Here is a 22,118-nt window from a genome sequence, read left to right as displayed (position 1 = left end):
ATTGCTCTCTAAATAGAAACTGCTTTAGATAAAAAAATTAATAGCTGAAATAATTATACAGCTTCTAGGTGAGTCATTCTGTAACTTTTAGTCCTTATGAAGATTCCACATTTCTAGTTATTTTCTATGCAATGATTTCCAGCTTCCCACTTACATCCTTGTTAAAATCCCATCCCGTTATTAAGTACTTTTATGCAATATGGCTGATTTATTTATGCATCAAATCTATATTTAAATTTTATATAATACCAAAGATACGTATTAAAAAGTGTGTACTGGAACCTTTCAATAACCTCATCAAGGATTTTACCACATTTAACCAAATAGTACCCTGGAGACAAACTGAATTTGAATCAAAAGACATGTTGAGCCAATTAAATTAAACTCTACAAATATTTATTGCCTCCTTCCTTCTTTTTTATCAAGTCCTGATTTGACTTTGAGGGTATAAGTGAGTACTGCCTGTATCTCAGTAAACTGTCCATCTATTTTAAAGGTATTTTAGCAGATAAATTAAAGCATAGTATAAAAAAATACATCAGTAGTAGAGGTGTGTATTGCTTACGAAGATAACAGAGCTCATGAATCCATTCAGAATGAGTACCAAGTAGACTGCTCAGACGTGATGATGTTTTGGCTACATTTTGAAGGATGAAAGGGGAAAAGTTGACCTGTGACAATCCCTAGGATGGATTTGCCTTGATTTGTGTCTCTTTACTTCACTCCCAGCTTTCATCCATCACAGATGTCCCACATGCAGCTCCCTCCCCCTCTCTCTAGCTTTCCTCATTGTTCAACACAGAAGTACAGAAGACAGTGCAGAAACCTCCTTTGCTGGTGTTGCATGGGTCCCCTTACACCAGTTCCAAATGCTGCTGCTTTGTGGAAACTTCCTCTCCCACACCTGTGCTGGAGCTTCTACCCCACTATGCTTTTCTGCTCTTTTCTGTATCAAACTAGTTTTTCTTCAGTGATGGGAATGGCTGCATTCTCCGCCTTCATACACAATAACCTTTCTATAAGTACAGTGTGGAGTTTATCTGTATCAGCATTCTCTTCTCCATCCCCATCCTGCATAGATGCTAACTGCAGTGTGAGCCAATTAATGACCACAATGGAGGCTTTTCATAAACAGATCCGAGGAAGGAAACTTGAAAACATCTCGAGAGAGCTTCACTCTCTAAATGCACATCCTCTTGATGAGAGTTAGAACTCGAATTGTAAACAGTCTTTTCTGATTTGGATATGTCACTCAAAAGATCACACACTGCAAGTTCAACTCCCGTGGTGTCAGAATTGGAAGGTTAAGCCTAATGGGAGGTATTCAGGCCAAAAGGCCCCTGCTTCTGAGGATGATTGATAAGAGTGAGTTCAGTTTCCCGAACCTTCCTTATGCTCATGCTCTTACCCGTTCAACATATAATGGAGTTACAACACCCTCACTGGAAGTTGTAGACATGGACTCATGCTTTCTGACTTCTGAGACTCCAGGCCCCAAGACAAACCAACTGCTTTTGCTTGTAACTCACACAGTTTGAGGCATTCTTCCACAGTAGTGGAAAACAAACCAAGACAAACCCCAAACTGATATGTGCTAAGATGCCAACATTTAACTGGACTCTTTCATAAGAAATCATCCAAGAGTGCTTAGTTTCTGATTTTCAGAGACGGAGAAATGGGAAGAAAGATCCTTTCATGATTTGTCCCCAAGGCTTACACTTGTAGCAACAGCCGTATCTCACGGTTTACAATAAAGTGTAACTCCCGACTCCGCCTGCAGTCTGGTTGGGGAGAAGAAGAGACCCAAGCTACTTCAGAAAAATCTATGGAAGGAAAGGTCCAACCCGAGAAAACAACAGTAAAGGAGGGATGTTGAAATGCTTCTGAGAGGAAAAGAAGAGGAATGACTGAGGGAGGTCATCACTTTTTGTGAGGAGCAGAATTTTGGGGAGAATACACTAAACAGAAGAACAACCGGTTCCATCAGGGAAGGAAAGGCACAGCCGTGAGTTTAGAAGAATAAAGAAGCTCGGAGGATGTCACATAATGAAGCCAGACTGGATGGTAAGCCACAGAAGAGATTGCTAAATAACCTAGTATCTCCAAGGACCCTGTAAACGAGCTGTGTCTCTCTCTCTCAAACACCCAAGTCCCCATTTCTTCTCAGAATTCCCACAGTGAAGAGGGTGGTAATCGCATTGCCTTGCCTTATGTATTCATCGTGAGGTGAAATGCAATAACGCAGTCCATTCCTAATTTTCCTTTACTATTATGCAGAATCTGTAATTCTATTTTGCAAGTCTTGGCAATCTGCTAAAAGGAAGTAAAAAAAATACTATCAGAAGTTCTTAAGGAGTTTAAATTATTCATTCTACTCCCATAGTTTCTTGTATAATTAAATATATCACGAATGCTAAGAAGCGAGGTTCATTAACACGGTAAAGTTTTGTGTTAAAGCCCAACTCTTCCTTCGTCTTCTTCCCTGTTTTAATCACTTTCAAGTCCAGGTGTGACTATTCAATGATAGTGTGGAAAATCACATAGAAAAGATTTATGCTTGGGCTGTCCTGAAATCATATTAGACGTCTGTCTGACAGAAAATCTAAGAGGGCCCAGAGAATTCCTTGAGGAAGCGCTGAGAGAAGATAGTAAAAGTCATTTAAAAAACAAGAGACCAGGAGTGCAGCATTCTGTCGGCAACATTCATTGTGAGACTGGATAGACTCTTCTATCACATGAAGTAACAAACAATGTCGTGCTCCAAGCTTGGAAAATATTCAAAAGGTAAACTGTCAAAAGGCCTAGGCAGACTGCTATGACAAATAAACCCTCAAGTAAATATAAGCTTAATTGTAAGAGAAGCTCGTGACAGCCCTAGGCTGGTAGACTGGTCAGTGGGGTGGCTCCTGTAGCCATCCTTCAGGGAGCCAAGCTGTCAAAGGATTTTCTGTCTTGAACATAGGGTTTCCAATGTCACCCTCTCTAGGCAACCAGAAGGAAGAACAAGAAGGATCTCAATGTTTATGCACTGGGTCTAGAAATGATAGATTACTCTGGCTCATCTTTGCCAATTACATGACCATACACGGGGCTGAGTGTGGGCCACCTGATCTATTATTACAGAATGGATAACCACATCCCCACATCTCCACAGCAACTCCACAATACCCAAAGGGGAAAGCAAGCACTTGAAAGAACTTGCCATCTCCACTCCCCCAAAGCAGCCCCAGTTGAACATGCTATCCCTGCTCCCCTAACCCATCCCTACATCTTGACATCCTCACTACAGGCCCATAAGTGGCTGTAGGTAGTGGCATTAAGATTTAACAATATGTCTATGTTCCAATGGGGTGCTCTGGGGTCAGAATGTCCTCTCATCTATATCATTTGTGGGAGAAAACCAATGCTTCTTGAAAAATAAACCTGCTCATATACTTGAAGCTATAGAAAGTATTCCGCAATATTTCCAATAGAGTTAACACAACCAGGCCCACTCATATAAGCAAAAGTAATTCAGTTGGGATTAAAAACAGTGATCTGAACACAACCTTTACTTAGTTTTTACCCCTGATTCAAACATCAGGGGTGAAAAAATTAAAGAGTCAAATACTTGAGCCTGGCAAGGTAAGGTTCAAAGGTCAAAGACTTAGAAAATACACCAGAATCATGACTCGTGGTAACCACTCCCCCACCTAGTAGCCATTCAAGTAACACTGAACAGGAACAACTTGGCTGTGACGACAGCTTCGTATGTCACTTTTGCCTGACCTTTCAGAATGTTACCAGTCTGCATAAAGCCCTTTAGACTTTGAAGGGCTTATGAATTAACTTCCCTAGTACAAAAACACGCATTGGTTCTGCTTTCAGACTCTTTGGGAGGTTCAACTCTATTATAATAACTTCATTTCAAGAATTCTTTGTGGTCTCCTACACTACCACACATGGGAAGACAAAAGCAATTTATTTTAAGATATATTCTTTATTTTTAAGAATAAAAAATATATCTTATTTTTTATCTTTTGTTATCTCTCTTTTGTGTGAGTGTATGTGTGTATGTGTATGCATGTGTGTGCACATGTGTGTGTGTGTGTGTGTGTGTGTGTGTGTGTGTGTGTGTGTGTGCAGGTACCTGAATAGGACAGAAGAAGATTGTGCTGGCTAGTTTCATATCAACTTGACACAGGCTAAAGTCACCTGAGAGGAGGGAACCTCAATTAAGAAAATGCCTCTATAAGATCAAGTTGTAGTTAGGCCTATAAGGCATTTTCATAATTAGTGCTTGATAGGAAGTGCCCAGACCATTGCTGGTAGTGTCATACTTGGGCTGGTGGTCCTGTGTTCTATAAGAAAGCATTATGAGCAAGCATGTAAACAGTACTCCTCCACGGCCTCTGCATCAGGTCCTGCCTCCAGGTTCCTGCTCTGCTGAGTTGCTGTCCTGACTTCCTTCAGTAATGGACTACAATGTGGAAGTATAAAGCATATAAACCCTTTCCTCCCCAACTTTGTCTTTGGCCATGGTGTTTCATCACAGCAATGATAATCCTAAGACAAAGATGTAGTATCCATTGGAGCTAGAGCAATTTGTGGACCATCTGACATGGGTGCCTGGAACCAAACTCTTTAAGAGAAACAAGTGCTCTTGGTCACTAAACCATCTCCATAGCCCCATCCCCAAAAAACAATTTAAATCAGCACATATGTGTAAGTGTGTGCACACACAGCCAACATGACTCATCCTGTACCATAATCCATAAATTCATCAAGATGCTGGGTTGATGTACTGCATGGTCAAACAGAAAACTATTTTAAAGCCATCTTCTAGAGCATAAACAATAAAATGTAAATATTTTTAGAAATTAAGAGACATCAGACCACCGAATATGCTCAATGGCTTTTAAGAGTACTTTTTATACTAATGGTGAACATTTCTATTACATTAGGGGCCTAAACAGTTTGTCTGTGACCCTCCTTCCATCTGCATAGGAAGCTGATGTTACCATGTCCATCAAAAGAGATATTCATAGTCAACCTACCTTTCAGTTTCAAAGTCAAAGTCCTCAGTATTGTGATTGTTGTAAGCATCCTTGTTTGTTTCCTGTCTCTTTGGTTCCAAGGAGCCTAATTAGTATTGATTAGTATTGCAGATAGGCCTCTCAGTGTTTGGGTAAGGCCGTAAATGAGGGTCCTCTGTTTCACACATAGATTCTGCCTTGGTTAAAAAACAAACAAACAACAACAACAAAACACTGGCAAATGTTTAAATGGTAAACTGTTCTGAGGAACAAAGATCATCAGGAAACATGTATAAAAGAAAACTGAGAATGTCTCAACCAATGTTTCATGACAGCCTATTTATGATAAGTATCCTGGGACAAGGTAGAAAGGACAGGTCACAGGCTCATTGTCTCCAAGAGGAGATGAGGTAATGCCAGCCACCCCAGGACTGAAACATAAAATCTGACAGGCCTGCCCACAGGAGAGACAGATGTTGCCCATTTGCAGGGATGACAACATCCTTCTGGAGAATGCAATGTTTGGGATAGGCCTGAAGGACCCATGCAGTTCTTAGGATTGCTAGCGGGATGGATGAATAGTGTTTCATCTTAGGGAGTATGGGGGCACATTTTGGTTGAGAGAACATCCACACAGCTGAAATACAGTACTATACATAAATATGCATATGGATATGTATTGTTCATATAATATATGTGTTCATATATATATCACTATGATGTTTTATAATAGAGAATTGTTATAGACTCCAATTTTTCAATTAAGCTTCTTTATAATTTGGTGTTATATCCATCTTCCAAGAGAAATTCAATAACCAGTGAAGCTAGGCACTGAGTAAGCCAATGTGACCAAGACCCACCTGAAGACTGTGGTGTCTCCAAATGACACCACTGAGTCACTTCAAACGTTTCAGAAAGTTTCACAGGATGTTGCAGCACGCTTATATAATTCTCATTAGAAAAGAATCCTATGTGGGAATGGATTAGTTGAAGGTACAGTGGAGATAAATCTTTCATATATTGAACTCTGAGGATGCAAGGGATTAGGATTTGAGTGCTCTATGTTCTAAATTTATATAAATCCAAGTTTTTAGCACCATTCAATAGATAGTAATTACTGTCCATGTACGTAGGGGCACAGTTTGACCCCAAGAACGGCAGAAAGGCTATACAAGGGATTCACAGAGTGAATTATGAAATAATCCTGCCTATGTTTAAATACTACATCTTTCTACCTTGGACAAGCTACTTGGCATTTCTGTTTCAGATTTCTGGTTTGTAAAACTCAGAAGGTAGGAGCAATACTAACATTACAAGGTCCCTATAAAGATTAGAAACCCTTTTACACATAATAACTAGATATATGCCTATCACATAATGATGCTCAATAAGTGTTGATTATAACACTTATGAATCTTAGAGCATACTCATGTGCAAACATTTCTTAACAGAATAAGAGATAGCGTGTGTAATTCCTTTTGAACTTACTATGATTCCCAACATAGTATGTGTGAGTCAAATGTAACAGCTATTTTTAGACAGCATTTCAGCCTGAAGCGATGCTCTGACATCACCAACAGTCCATGACATGACCTGGATGGGATTTAAAACCTTCTCCATTGAGGAAAGAGAAAATGGGGAATTCAGCATTCCAGGTAGACAGATGTGCAGAGGGAGTTGCTTGGGGTTAACTCTTTCCTCATTCCACCCACTGTAAGTGAACTGCTAGATAAAATTGTGTCTTGTTTAACATTGATATAATCCATATTGGTTCCTACTAAGAAATCATCTTGGAAAAAATATGATCTGTGTGGAACATCTTTCATCCTACACTTGTCTATAAATATGTGTATGTGTTTTGGTTGGGTAACTAAACAAGGATCGAATGATAAACAAGGCATTTCCTCAAAAGGCAAGCATCAATCAGCAGTCACCATGCATAATATATCAGATCTAGCAATGAGAAGACACTATAGTTAATCATGGAAGCCTCTGAAAAAAAGGGCATCATGCTAGATATCAGCAGACCTGAATACAAGAACATTCAAATTCTCCAAACTCCATTACCATTTGGCAGTATCTTTTATACTGCAGGCACTTAGTTCATGTGAGTAGTAGATAAACCCAAACCTGATTATCAAATATGTGAGAGCCGGCCAATATTAATAATAATGAAAAACAGACACAAGGGGGAGAGCGAAATCAACACAGGAACTACAGGCCAACACCAGAGGAAGAGCAGCCAAGTAGTGGGAGAGACAGAGGAGGACTCCGAAGGTAGGACCTTCAGTTATAAGTGTGTTTAGCCCAGAACTCAAAACTACTAAAAGTTAAGTTCCCATGTGACTGCACAGAGCCGACATGACACGCCCACCCATGCACACTTTGGTTTTTGTTCTGTAGCCATTGTTTTGTATAAGGCTTTCAGCGTCTAGAAACAGATGGTACCAGGAGGGCTGATAAAGAGGTGGGATCTCCGTTGCAATTGTACCGTACCTAACCAGACACCACCACAGCTTAGCAGCTTCCATGGGCTGTCAGGGATCTTGCCCTTTGTACTTTTTTTCACCAGGAACTTCATTTCTTGAGATAAATTAACACCTTTAAAGCCACATCCTTATCCAGGTGGGGGAAACATGGCTACAGGCCAGGAATCTCACAATACATCCACAGCTTCCCTGCACACCAAGTCCTTGGTAATAATGCATTTATACATTGAAACCTATCTTAGAACCTAGTTCTTAGAACCTTTTATTTGTTTGTTTGTTTTTGAGACAGGGTTTCTCTGTGGAGTTTTGGCACCTGTCCTGGATCTCACTCTGTAGACCAGGTTGGCCTTGAACTCACAGAGATCTGCCTGGCTCTCCCTCCCGAGTTCTGGAATTAAAGTCGTGCACCACCACTGACTGGCCTGAGTCCGCTTCTTAAAGGACCAAGGTAGTATTTACTTTACACAACTGCATACTTGTTCATTTATTCACTTAAAAATACTTGCTAACCAGATTCTGTGTCCCATACATTTTGTTAAGCACTGCATAGGTACAAGAAGTAGACACTGGACCCCTGACTCCAAAGGTGCCTCTGAAGAGGAAAATGGGAGGAGAAGGAGGAGGAGGAGAAGGAGGAGGAGGGGAGAAGGGGGAGGAGGGGGAGGAGAGGGAGGAGGAGGAGGAGGGGGAGGAGGAGGAGGAGGGGGAGGGGGAGGGGGAGGAGGGGGAGGGGGAGGAGGGGGAGGGGGAGGAGGAGGAGGGGGAGGAGGAGGAAGAGGAGGAGGAGGAGAAGGAGGAGGAGGGGAGAAGGGGGAGGAGGGGGAGGAGAGGGAGGAGGAGGGGGAGGGGGAGGAGGAGGAGGAGGGGGAGGAGGAGGAGGAGGGGGAGGAGGAGGAGGAGGGGGAGGAGGAGGCTCCATACAGGTTTCTGAGCTGGATACCAAATAAAAAAATGTGCACTATTTTGTCTCCTTTATAAATTGTGCACCTGAAATAGATAGTTTGTTACATAGTTTGATGGACACCTATAAAAGAAAGATCTGTAAACATAACGTGTTGCAGATGAGGCTTCAGTGTATAAATTCCATTTATCTTTAGAAAACAACCTGGCTTTTAAAATTCCCCATGATCTATCCAGCCTGTAGTCCTCTGAAATATTAAAAGCATAAAGATACTTTTGCTTGAACATAAAAGTACCTTCTCTTCATTCTCATATTGTGCAAAGGACAGATATCAAAGTGCTGAGCAGTCTTCAACACTTAGTAATGTAGACTTTTTTTTTAAAGTGGACACTTAACTAGAACCTTTCATTTAGTTTTTTTTTTTAAAGAATTGCACTTAGGGAGAAGGATGTTTGGACTGACTAGAAGGTGACACAGGCCGTGTGGATCTAGCCCAAGCTGCCACTCTTCCTCGTTTATAAGGCAACAGTGATCACAGTACAGAGTAAGACAGTGACCAGGGCCACCTAAATCTGCTTCCACTTACATCGCTGTCCTTGTATCCATGTGATCTGATGGAGCTTGTTTTCCCACTAGACATGTTTCTCACTGGTCACATTATCCCAGTTCACTGTAAGCTTTAAGCTCTCAAGAACACCCATGGGTGTGTAACAAAAAGAATCCAACTAGGCCTTCCACAGAGCTAGCCACACATCCATGTTTATTGCAGCTATTCATAATGGGCAAGGTATGCAATCATCACAGATATCTGTCAACAATGAGTGGATAAAGAAAACAGTGTATGAACCCAACGCAGGGTTAGTCAGCCATAAAAGTAATTTAGGAAAATGAAAACCAAAGATCATCCCATCAAGCTAAATAATCCAGGCCCCCAAAAACTGTTGCAAATTTTCCATCATATTCAAGATATGGAGTTCAACAAATGAGCAAAATAAGACTCAAAGAGAGAGGGGGGACTACTTGGAAAGAGAAAGGATATACTGGGAGGAGAAAGAAAACTGGGAGAAAACAATGGGAGATGGAGATCATTGTGTATGATATACATGCATCAGGAGGTCATGAAAAAATCCATTCTTTTCCACAATGAATATGTGCTATAAAAACTTTTAAATGTAATGAACTCTTAAGAGCTAACGAAAAAGCACAGTCCTATTAGAAGAGTCTGCATATAAGGACCCTGAGTGAAGAAAGGAGGTTCAATGTGTGAAGGAAGGGCAAAACACATTTTATACCAATTGCTCCATTAAATGGCCCAAAATAGCTCCCTGTTGACAATCCAGAATAGCAGGCAACAGAGCATATCCAGTGTTGTGGTGAGTGTACAGCCAAACCCTGTGGTTCCATCTTGGTTGATGGTAAGACTCTGCCTTCTACTGTCCAGGAAGACAATAGTGCCCCACAGTCAACCCGCTGCACATCCAAGTATCCATGAGGTGTTGACCTAAGAAGACAAGGGGACAAGGTATCCCCAAAGTGGATCCAAAAGACAGGGGGGGGGGAAATGGCCTCTAGTAATAGTCTGAGGATGGGATGAAAAGGTAACATTTTAAAATATGTTTCTCGGGGAATTTGAACACTTTGAAGTCTCACACACGGAAAGATCACTCCAAACACATTTTAATAAAATGTGAGTCCTCAGGTACACAGTGGGTGTAGAGAAGCCAAGGCAAAAGTTACACCGGAGACAAGGTGTTTGTGTGCTGAGAGTCTGCATTTGAAAGGTTAGCTCAGGAGCGTGGAGCATGCTCTGTCTTCCTGCACATATAGTCATCCCTGGGCCAACATCTACAAACTAGGACAAGTGTCTTGTATCTCTGGAGGCCATGGTCAACATCTGGAAATAATATATTGTTCAGTCACCAGACTATAGGACAGTAGACCCAGGAGAAGTCTCTTCAACCAGTTTACAACCCTCGCCTGTATTGTAAGCTACAGGTATAAGTGAGTTGTTGGGCACAGGCTAGGCAGAAATCAGCCCTTCGAGTGAGTTCATGACTCACGGTCCTCTAAAACAGAACTGATAGAATTAACATATTAAAATGGGATGTATTAACTACTGAGGGATCTGGATGCAGAGATCCATGACTAGGCCCCAGGTGGATCTCTGGGAGTCCAATTAGCAAGAATGAGGAGGGTTTATATGAGCGAGAATTGTTGAGACCAAGGTTGGATAAGGCACAGGGACAAATAGCCAAACGAACGGAAACACATGAAATATGAACCAATGGCTGAGGGGTCACCAACTGGATCAGGCCCTCTGAGTGGGTGAGACAGTTGATTGGCCTGATCTGTTTGGGAGGCATCCAGACAGTGGGACCGGGTCCTGTGCTCATTGCATGAGTCGGCTGTTTGAAACCTGGGGCCTATGCAGGGTCGCTTGGCTCGGCCTGGGAGGAGGGGACTGGACCTACCTAGACTGAGTCTACCAGGTTGATCTCAGTCTGCGGGGAAGGCTTTGCCCTGGAGGAGATGGGAATGGGGGGCGGGCTGGAGGGGGGGGAGGTGAGGGGGACGGGAAGGGGGAGAACAAGGGAATCTGTGGCTGATATGAAGAACTGAATTGTATTGCAAAATAAAAATTTAAAAAAAAATGGGATGTATTAGATTGACCTGCAGGGTGTGGCCCAGGTAATCAAACAATGGCTGTCTCACCATGGAAAAACAGAGAATCTGGTAGTCACTCAGTCCACAATTAAAGCTGTACTCAGCAGTCACAACCTGGCTTGGCAATCCTGGAGGATCCTGGAGAACAGATGGTCTTCAGTCTATGTTGGAATCCAGAAGAAGCAACAGACTAGAAGGACTTTCCTACAAAAGTGAGAGCAAATAGAAAAAAAAAAAAAAAAAAAGCAAAGTTTCTTCTTCCATGTCCTATTATGTGGACTACCATCAAAAGGTATAGCCTAGCTTTAGGGTGAGTATTCCTGTCCCAAATAATCTGACTATGAAAAAAATCTCTCATACAAGCACCCAGCACCATGAGTTTTAGTTGATTCCTGGTGTGGTCAAGTTGACAACCAAGATTAGCCATCATGGGGCTAACGCATACGCACTCCACCGACAAATAAATCATTCTGCTCTCACTTTCAGCCAGACATATAGCCCATCACACAGTGTTATGGTTTGATTATGCACTCTTTAAATGTCTGTGGACCAAATGGATAGAGACGGCTTTTCCAGGTATATTGACAAAAACCATATTCTCTCCAATTCTGAAAGCTCAAAGCAAGCACAATGACCTCTTATGCGTCACTAAACAGCGAAGATGAAAAGAAAATGGATGGCTGTGTTTTCAGCTCATTTATAGGGCATCCTGGTAGTAATATATCTGAAGCAATTCTTGCCTTGCCTATCAAGGCTATTATTCAGTCAAGGCCAGTCTTTTTGATGTGCTTGAAACTGTGCTGTAAACTCAAAGCTTCCCAGAAGTAAACTTCATAAGAAAGAGAAGCCACCCCCATCAGAACCCATCAGGAACCTCACCCGTTCTGTAAAAACCAGTTGGCTTTGATCTCACCGCATAAAGTGTTCATCTCCTGTCAGAGCGGTGCTTGCACACAGGCTCAACAATTTAGGTAAAATTACAATATGGGAAGACAACATAATCGGAGATTGAATATGAGCCTGAGTCACGATCACCTGGCTCTAATTACTGGAGTCTGAAGACAAGGGTCTACTTCCATCTCAGTGATGGATGTCGGCCAACCTTCTCACAGTATCAACCCAGAGCAAGGAGAAGCAAATGCACACTCATGTCCCATTCCTGGCCTTCAGAATCAACATTCTGGTTGCTTACATATCTTACACTTACTCAATTAAATAACCTCTAAAGTTCGTATTTAAACCTTTGGATGTAGTGTAATCTCCTCTGAACTAAAATCTTTCTAGAAGCCATCAAGTTAAAATGCTTTTACTAGCTTGGCTCCTACCTAATTCCTGTGTCCAGAGTTACCCCCGATTGGCCCACACAGGGGCCTATTTTGGTATCCGGGAAGAGGCTGTGAGCAGCACAGGCTTGTTTGCTTGTTTTTGTTTTGTTTGTTTATTTGTTTGTTTAAGGTAGCTTCCCTTGTAGCCCAGGTGGAACTCCTTTTCTTCCTGCCTCTGCCTCCAGAGTGCTGGGAAGATCTTTGCTTTAATATGAGGGCTGTACTCTATTTGTTTATTTACTTAAATTTATTTTATGTACATTGGCATGAGGGTTTCAGATCCCCGGAACAGGAGTTACAGACAGTTGTAAGCTGCCCTGTGGGTGCTGGGAATTGAACTTAGGTCCTCTGGAAGAGCAGCCAGTGCTCTTAACTGCTGAGCCATCTCTCCAGCCTGAGGGTTGTAGTTTTAAGAAGAGGAAAACATGGCTGGAGAGATGACTCACCTGTTAACAGCACTTTTTGCTCTTGAAGAGGACCTGGGTTTGATTCCTAGCACCCACTCAATGGCTCACAATGATCCACAACTCCAGTTCAAGGGGACCCAACACCTTCAGAGCTCCATGGGCACAGGGCTCACATGTGGTACACAGACATACATATAAGCAGAACACTCATACATATAAAATAAAATCAGTAAATCTAAAAAAATAATTAAAGAAAGAAGAAGCCGCCACAGAGAAAGTGAGATAAAGAGACAGAGAGAGGGTGATCTATACACCATGGACAGAGACCTGGAACAAAGGCTTCCCTCCCAGGCACTAGAAGAAAAAAGCTCTATCAACAGTTCGGTTTTAGACAGCTGGAAAAGGTTGGGGATGGGGCGTCAGGGTGGTATTAATAAAAGAAAGGAATGAGAAGATTTTACTAGTGCAAGTGAAAGTCATTACATTGGTGCTCCAGGATCAGCTTTACCACCTGGTCACCTGGGCAAGGTGCTCACAGGTTGCCTTTAAGAATATCGATGCTGTTGGAAAACTGGATGTTCTAACATTTTATCAAACATACCTCCATGGGTTTGACTCTTTATCCTGCCTCTATCATAGGTTTCTCTGGGAGAGCAGGTATTGCCGGCGCTTCTCATCACCATGATCTTGCCACTTAAAATAGCACCTGGCACCGATACCCATTCGTGAATATTTGTTTGGAGAAATAAAAGAGGAGGAAGAAGAGGAAGAGGAAGAGGAGACATCACATGTTCCTGAGTGTGCCAGTAAACCACCATGGGACATCCTGCCAGACAGCAATTTCCATGCAGAATGAGGAACTTTCTGCAATTTGTCCTAAGAGAAAGAAAAAATCTCCCAGAAGCCAAGTGAGTAAGTAAAACATGAGTCACCAAGGGGAAACTTTGGTGTGATTATAGCCTGGTGACTCTCGGTAGAATTTGTTTCCTGTCTCTATCCTCACTGGGCTCATATCAAAAGTCCTTAAGAAGCAGAAAGGCTACAGGGAAACTATGGAATCTTCTTCATCTACTCCACCGTACACCCTTGGGACCATGCAAAACTGTAACAGGGAGATAGAAGAACATCTCTCAGCACAACGCCACACTGTGTTTAGTGGTGTGTTTTGTAGGCACTGGAGACTTAGAGAGAGCATAGATCTAGCACAGCACCAAGGGTAGCGAGAAAACTGAAGCCACCATCTGAGCAGACATGAATGGAATGGGAACAGAGTCTCTTCTTGAAATCAAGCAGCATATTCCCCAGTAGTTTCTAGCAGTGCTTACTAGGACATAAATTCAGGGGTCAGAACTACAGTCATCTGTAGGTTTATCTATAAGCTTGTTTTAGTTTCCATTACAGACATCCCCTTTGTACCCTGAAGTTTGTGAGTTACAGATGCATTTCTCAGTATGTGTACTATGCTTTAAGTGAAGATGTCTGAGATAGGACTCTTCCAAAGACTGAACACGACTCAGGCTTTTTCCACCAACTTGGGGCTTTTATTACTAATATTAAGCATGGTTCTATTTGCCTTTGGTGCCCTAAGTCCTTTAAAATATAGGATGGCATTTACCCAGGACTAAATGGCCACATTGAACCCTTAAGTCTGCTGTGTTAATTTGTGTCAGAGGAAAGATTTAAAATCACATCAGGCAGCTGTCAATGAACTTGCTTCTAGAAATTATGTTTCTTCTGGTTTATTTCCATTTGACTGTCTTCTGTGCTGCAAGCTAAGGAAAATGCTTCAGATTTAGATTGCAAGTTTTGCTACACCCATTAAGTCTGTCAATGCTGTGTGTACATCATTCATGCTCCTTAGCTATAATCCCAAACAGTTACTATTACCAAAAACTGAGCATCAGGTAATTAATATTTTTCTGAATACACACACAAACATGCACACACATACATGCACATGCACACAACATACATATACACTAACACATAGGCACACATGCACACACACACACACATACATACACCACACACACAGGATGATATCCTAGATCTAACAGTGTAGTCACGGAACAGTTGGCTGTGGTAGTTCGAATGCAATTGGCCCATATAAGTTCATAGGGAATGGCACTGTTAGGAGACATGGCTACGTTGAATAGGTGTGGCTTTGTTGTAGGAAGTGTGTCACTGTGGGGGTGGGCTTTGAGGTCTCCTATACTCAAGCCACACCTATGTCAGTTCATTTCCAGTTGCCTGCAGATCAAGATGTAGGACTCTCAGCTCCTTCTCCAGCATCATATCTGCCTGCATGGTGCCATGTCCTATCATGATGACAATGGACTAAACCTCTGAACTGTAAGACCCGCTCCAATTAAATGTTTTCCTTTATAAGAGTTGCTGAGGTCATGATGTTTCTTAACAGCAATAGCAGCCCTAATGAGACAATGATTAACACAATATACTCTAGATAATGGTAGCTTTGGTCAGGAAATTCGTATTGCTATAAAAAATTTTAATAGAAGGTAGTGTATTTATTCAGTGTCTATTCTGTGCCAGGGGCTTTATATACGACATCATGCATAGCATCTCATGTGACCCTCACAGCATCTACGTATGACATTGTGTATAGCATCCCATGCGATTCTCACAGCATCTTACTATTTCATAGGTGACCAAAAAAGTTTCAGAACTGTCAACTAGCTGACTCAATCAGACAAAAACAGGGTCTTGAACCCAGACACCTGCACACAGAAAACCTTTCTTCTCAGCCTTTGCCATAGAAGATCACTTGAGTCACTATGGTACTGCCTTTCCAAGGTCAGGTGAGAAAACAGTGAGGGGTTGTTCTCTCCTAAGTGAAAAACCTTCCCAGACCATGGAATTCTTAGTCTGGTCATCAATGACTTGGCATTCACCTAAACACAAGTGAAGTTTAAGTTATGCATTGGAGAGCTTCCGGTATTTATTCATTACCAAATCCATTAATTCTTTCATCGAGTCTACTTTTCATTTCACACCTTACTCTTTACTAAAGAGGGGACTAAGGACTAAGGCAATGATCGTAACAGTGTGAGTCCCACGACTTAAGTTTCGTACCATACAACATCTATTTCCTCTCTCCTGTCCCCATTGGCACCAAATAACTGTGATATGTTTATTTAGCTGAGCATACATTTATAAAAGAATATGAAATCTTTCATCAATGTCTATAAAACTTTTGTGTTCTCTTAATAAATATTTGCAAAGAATACCATGTAGGAAATACATTGAGAAAGAGATGGTACGTTAGTTACTTTTATCATCATTGTGACCAACTCTCTGACAAGAAGTAATTAGGTAAGAGAGGTTTCGTTTAGCTCGCAGTTTGAGACAACACAGTCTATGCCAGCTGGGAAGGAACGACAACAACCAGCCAGAACACAGGGTACCTGCCTGTTCACATCTTGGTGGACCAAGCGGAAGCAAGGGGACAGGAAGCCAGGAAGAGCTTTAAGATGCAAGACCTATTTCCCATAGATCACTTCCACATGCTAAACCCCACCTCCTAAAGTTTCTACAGCTGCCCAAAACAGTACTATCAGTTGAGGACCAAGGGTTCAACCAAATGAGGTCACTGGGAAGAATGAAATGTAGAATGGAACTTACAGTTGCTGACTCTCCTAAATATGAAGAAAATCTTTCAATAAAGCCAAGGAGATGGCTGGAACCACATTTTATTATCAAATATAAATGATTTAGTACATTTTGTCCAAGAATACTGACGTTATAGAAACAAATTTGTCAACCACTCAGAATCATGTTGTCATTCTAGTTGGCATAAAAGACAAGGAAGTACCTTGGGTGTCTTCTCGGGTCAAACTCTTCCTTGGGATCTAGAGGGACATAAGGTAGGAGAAGGGTGCAAAGATGCTCCAATGTCACAGTGTCCTTTGTAACAGAAGATGGAAACTTCTTAGGTTCTGAGAGCCTGACACCTGGAAAAGAATTCACTTATCATGACTCAAAGGCAAAGAAAGCTCCGGTCTATTCCTTTCCCATCCCTTCCTGTGGGTGGACAGGGAATGAACAGGCAACAGAATCATAGGGTACAAGGACGTGAGCCAAAGCAAGAAGGCAGGGCTATTAAAAAGATCTTTGTCCCCAAATCCCAAGTACTTCTGGAACTAAGAAGAAACTATACACTAAAATTTAGCTTTAATAAAAATTAGAAACTATTATTTATCTATGTTGGCAGAAATGGAAGTTTCCAGAAAGAGCACCCCAAAATAGCTCTTGGCAGCCAGTGAACCAGACTCTCGAGGGCAGTGCCTGTGGATTCATGTCAAAGAGTCTCACTACTCTGTTTCATTCAGAAATAGATACTAGGAAAATCTCATCCTTTTGATTTCCTTGTTATATGCATTTATCACATCTTCAGAGATGTGGGAAAAAGCATGATGTATACCCAGATGCTACAGATAAATTATATAGGACTGGAAATCATCTGCCCCATTTTCTGGCATAGGGAGTCACTGATGACCTCAGGCAAATCATGTCAGCTAAGATAACGGGAATCAAATTGAATCTTCAGAGACCTAAGAGGCCAGTCATTGAGGAAGTAAGAATAATTCCTATCAGAAGTATGGCTGCCATGGGTTAAAGAGAAAAAGAGGGGGGTGGGGGATTGCATCTGAAGAGGCAGGTGGCATTCAGGCAGAGACATTTGAGGTGGGAGAGATTTGTGTAAGTTAAAATGCAGATGATAATAAGCCATCCTGAGGATGTTATGAAGTATGCGTAGGAGGGAGAAAGGAGATCATCAATATCACCTTTCTCCCAGCTATATATAGAAGAATCAATGTGAAGGGGAAAATGAGAAACAGAGATTGAGGCAAAGGAGCTCAGGATGACAGATGCTCTCGAGACAGAAGACGAAGGAACTGCTCCACCATTTGTACTGTGCTAGCACAGGAGTTTGAAAGCATCTGGTTAAGCAGGGTAGCTGTGGTGGAATGATCCAGGACTGACTAGCCTCCTCCATGGAGCTATGTTCTCTCCAGGTCCTTGATAAGTACAATGAAAAAATGATGTGTTTGTCTCCTGCCTTTTCAACAGAACGATAAAAAGCAAGAGACGTGAGACTAAGTAAACTGGGAATAGATCATGAAACATGGCTCCAAGCCGTGACCTTGTCCCTGCTGAGATCATAGCCATGATATGAATGCATATCACAGGTTGTAACTTAGAGGACTCTGGTGTGGGAGAGGTGGAGAGAGAGCATGCACTAGGTTCTAATATGTCACACCGATGGACTGTGAAAGCGATGAACCAGGACAGTGCCCCTGAAGGCATGCTGTCAGACATGAAACCCAGCCAATGAGAGTGATGCGCTAAGGAGGAGCTGGGAGCGCAGCTTTCAGCCAACTATAGATCTCCCTTTTCTGTTCTGAACTGTACTTAAACCCTTTGGCATATGGACTACCTTGAGAAACAGAGGTCAAAGGAGTCTGCGTGAAAAGGAGGGAAGTCCCAAAAACAGTACCAATGACCCACTGTTGACTCCAGCTCCGCAGAAACTCAGCTACCCAGAATCCTCCTATGAGTCTATAATCACTCTCAATGTATGAGCACGGCCATCAATGATATCCCGTCTGCTTCCGCTGGCTCCTACCCTCCTTCAACACGGTTTCTCAAGCATAGCTGCTATATACTTGCTATCTGAGAAAGATGATTTTCAATAAACTTTACTGAGAGAACAAAGGAGTGGTGCTGAATTAATGTTCTTTTTCTGAAACTCATCTCTACTATACAATAGGGCATTTGGGGATGCCAGGGCTTTCTCTGGCCTGTGGGATACTTGTCACATGAGGACAGGAGCAGGAGAATGGTAGTAACCAAGAGCCGGTATGATCTTGCTGCAGTGAGACCCTGAGCATTCCCTGTAATCAGCATGAGCTACGGTACTGGAAAGGGGGAGGCATCTCAGATTCATGTAATATTTCTCAAGCATAGTGTAGGAGGGACACACATGCTCATTCCTTCTGATAGAACTTCCATGCTGGCATCAGAATGATTGTGTCTCTGGCTATATATTTGAAGAAGACCTCTGACAACAAAGGCTAACATTTATTAAGAATTTGCTGTTTGTGCAAATGCTTCAAATATGTATTCATACATACATTAATGACGTAAGTAGCAGAGTCCACAGTCAACCAAGGCAGGGTAACATCAGTGCCTAGGGTCCGACAGTAAGTTGTAGCAAATACATGCTCAATGGAAAATGTCTTACTCAATGTTGTAATTCTTGCAAAATCATATCATTTTGCATAGAACATCCTTGCAGACACAATGGGAAAAGGATAAATGAGAGCTGAGCACTTCTGATGACCTTCCAGTCTGCAGGTAACTTGGACCAGGGGAGGTAAGTGAGACCACTACTAAACTAAGTAGCATCTTATCTGCCACGAGCAGGATTTGAACCCCTTCTGCCTAGAAGCACATTGCATCTATCCCACACGTTTCAGAGAATGATCTATGATAGCCATGCTTTTGAATTTGAATGAGTGAGTTTATTAAGCAGGTAGCTAACACAGATGATAGATAGATAGATAGATAGATAGATAGATAGATAGATAGATAGATAGATAGATAGAAAGAATAGATAGAAACAGTAGATAGACCGCAAAACATCATCAAACCGAGTGCTCACAAAATCCAGCAAAGATAGCTTCAAAAGCCTGAGTAAGAAACTGAACAAAGGTAAAATAATCAAATTGGTGGCTTGTAAACAGCAAGAAGAAATTGACTGGCAAAGCCCTGTTGAGTCCGCCGCCTGGAGTTTCCAATCAAGAGGATCCCTGGCTGAACACACTATCCCCTTGGGTGAGGCTTCCAACTAAATGAATAAATAGCTAACAGAAGATAGATAACATTGACAAGTACTTTCCAATATCCTGCAGAAATCAACTGGGAAAGTTGAGGCAGTCAATTGGAGTTCCTGATTAAACCTTCTTCTCTCCATGGGTAAGCTTCTCATGGCTGCACTTTTGGCAGCCCAATTTCCCACTGTAGGTATTTCTGTTTTGTGGGATAAACTAGTTGCATCTTTTGGAAATGGTTTACCTTTCTAGCACTCAACAGTGGTTTTAGTCTTTGACGCCTTATTGTGGTGGTATTGTGTTCCCCAAAATATTGTGCACCCTAATAAACTTATCTGGGGTCAAAGAACAGAACAGCCATTAGATACAGAGGCTAGAAAATGGTGGCACTCACACCTTTAATCCTAGCAGAAATCCCTCTGGATCTCTGTGAGTTCAAGGTCACATTGGAAACAGCCAGGCGTGGTGACACATGCCTTTAATCCCAAGAAGTGAGCCTTTAATCTCAGAGAGTGATGGCAGAAAACCAGAAACTAGAAGCTTTTGGTTGGTTAAGCATTCAGGCTCCTGAGATCCATTTGGATAAGCTGAGATCCATTTGGATAAGGACACAGAGGCTTCCAGTCTGAGGAAACAGGATCAGCTGAGGCAAGGTGAGCTGGCTGTGGCTTGTTCTGCTTCTCTGATCTTCCAGCATTCACCCGAATAACTGGCCTCAGGTTTCATTTTATTAATAAGACCTTCTAAGATTCCTGCTACACGTTATCCTTCCTACAGCAGAGTTAGGGGATCCAGACATCCCTAGACAAGGGGGTCTTAGATGATACTTTGAAACAAACATCCTTAGATCTGAAAAAGGGTAGGCAACCCCACTACCAAAGCCAGCTTCTTAGTGAGCTCAAACACCACACAGTTACTACTGTCATGTTCATTGTAGCATCTCTGAGAGAAGCTAGGATGCTGGTCCCCAGACTGGAGTCTCTAGCTTGGTAATCGAAACAAACGGTCAAGTTTGGAGTCTCACTCGCTTCTTTCATGCTTCCCTGCCTGTCATTGTTTGACTCTGTTATAAGGCAAAGCATGACAACCAAGTGGCCCATCCACACTTACTCAACCCAGTTCTCAACTGAGGTGCCATGCTTTCCAAATTTTAAAAGAAGCTGTCTCAAACACTTTTTCCTGTGTAGACATCTCCTCTCCTTGACCTTGTATTTCCACGGACTCCTGGTGTCCTCTGAGCATGTAAAGACTTCCCTGGACTAAGCAAGTAGCTTGCTGGCATTGCCTAAGTTCAAAAGGATGTCTGTAAGTGTGGATTATGAAGCTGACTGTCCCACATGTCTCTTCTGACCACCTTCTATTTTTAATTGTTAGCCAGACATATTTCTTCCTAGTTCTGAGGTTACTCAGCATGAAGAGATGGAACTTCAGTAGTGGGCCTCTTCCATTCTGCCAAATGCTTTAAGTGGGATGGGGTGCATGGTGTGAAATCCACAAAGTATCCATAAAAATGAAAAAAAATATTTCTGTTCAGAGGATTTATGCATCATGTTGTTGTTTGTTTGTTTGTTTGTTTGTTTTGTTTTTTTAGCATCTATTGTGTTCCTTGAAGTCAGGACTGCTTCTTGAGCTTTGATATTCAAACACTAAGATGTGTTATGACAGAGGGGAGCCTGTCTATTTCACCTTTTTTAGAGCCCTTACCTTAAAAAAAACAAAACAAAAAAAAAAGATGAAGCAGCTCTCAAAACAGAGCTTATCCACTACCAGAGAAATGAATGGCATAGATCTCTAATCTGCTCCCATATTCTCATCTTTCCTAACCCCCATCACCTCCAAAACTAAAACCATATTCTCACTAGAAGGTCAGTTTCCTCAGAAATAGCCATTGTTCTCCATAAAATCTTTTTTCTCTCATCAGAGTCACAGTATTCCATTCTACTAGGCCTTCACACTTGAACCCTAACAATACCTTTTTCCATATCCAAGCTCACCCTACTGCTTGTGAAATAATGAAGCCATCGCCAGGACACATACCACATGCCCAAATACAGATAGCAGTTTTATTTATGAGTATGTTCCTCATAATGAGGTCCTCTCTAAGGACTTCATTCTCAAGAACATAGTAGAAAGGCTCTCACCATCCATATTTTCCAACCCCTTAACTATTGGGAAGTAACTGCAAGTGACACAGAAAACCCATATTCCTCCTCCTCCATATTCCCTGCGGTAGAAAACTCTGTTCTCTCCCGTCCTGTTCATTTAAATTGAACCTCACTAGCCACAAAAATAGAGGACTTCCTAGCTTCATTTGGGAATTCAAGGTCTTGTAGCAGAGTAAAATCAGCTACATCAGTGACCAGTTACTTCAGCCATCCATGAGATCATGTTACTCTTAAAATATACTCAGCTCTTTATTGAATCTGTTTATGGTTTTCAAAACACAAACTTGATATCCAGATA

This window comes from Peromyscus eremicus, chromosome 22 (genome assembly GCF_949786415.1).
Source record: "Peromyscus eremicus chromosome 22, PerEre_H2_v1, whole genome shotgun sequence".
Taxonomy (NCBI): domain Eukaryota; kingdom Metazoa; phylum Chordata; class Mammalia; order Rodentia; family Cricetidae; genus Peromyscus; species Peromyscus eremicus.
The sequence above is the reverse complement of the archived record's forward strand: the minus strand, read 5'-3'. Positions refer to the sequence as shown.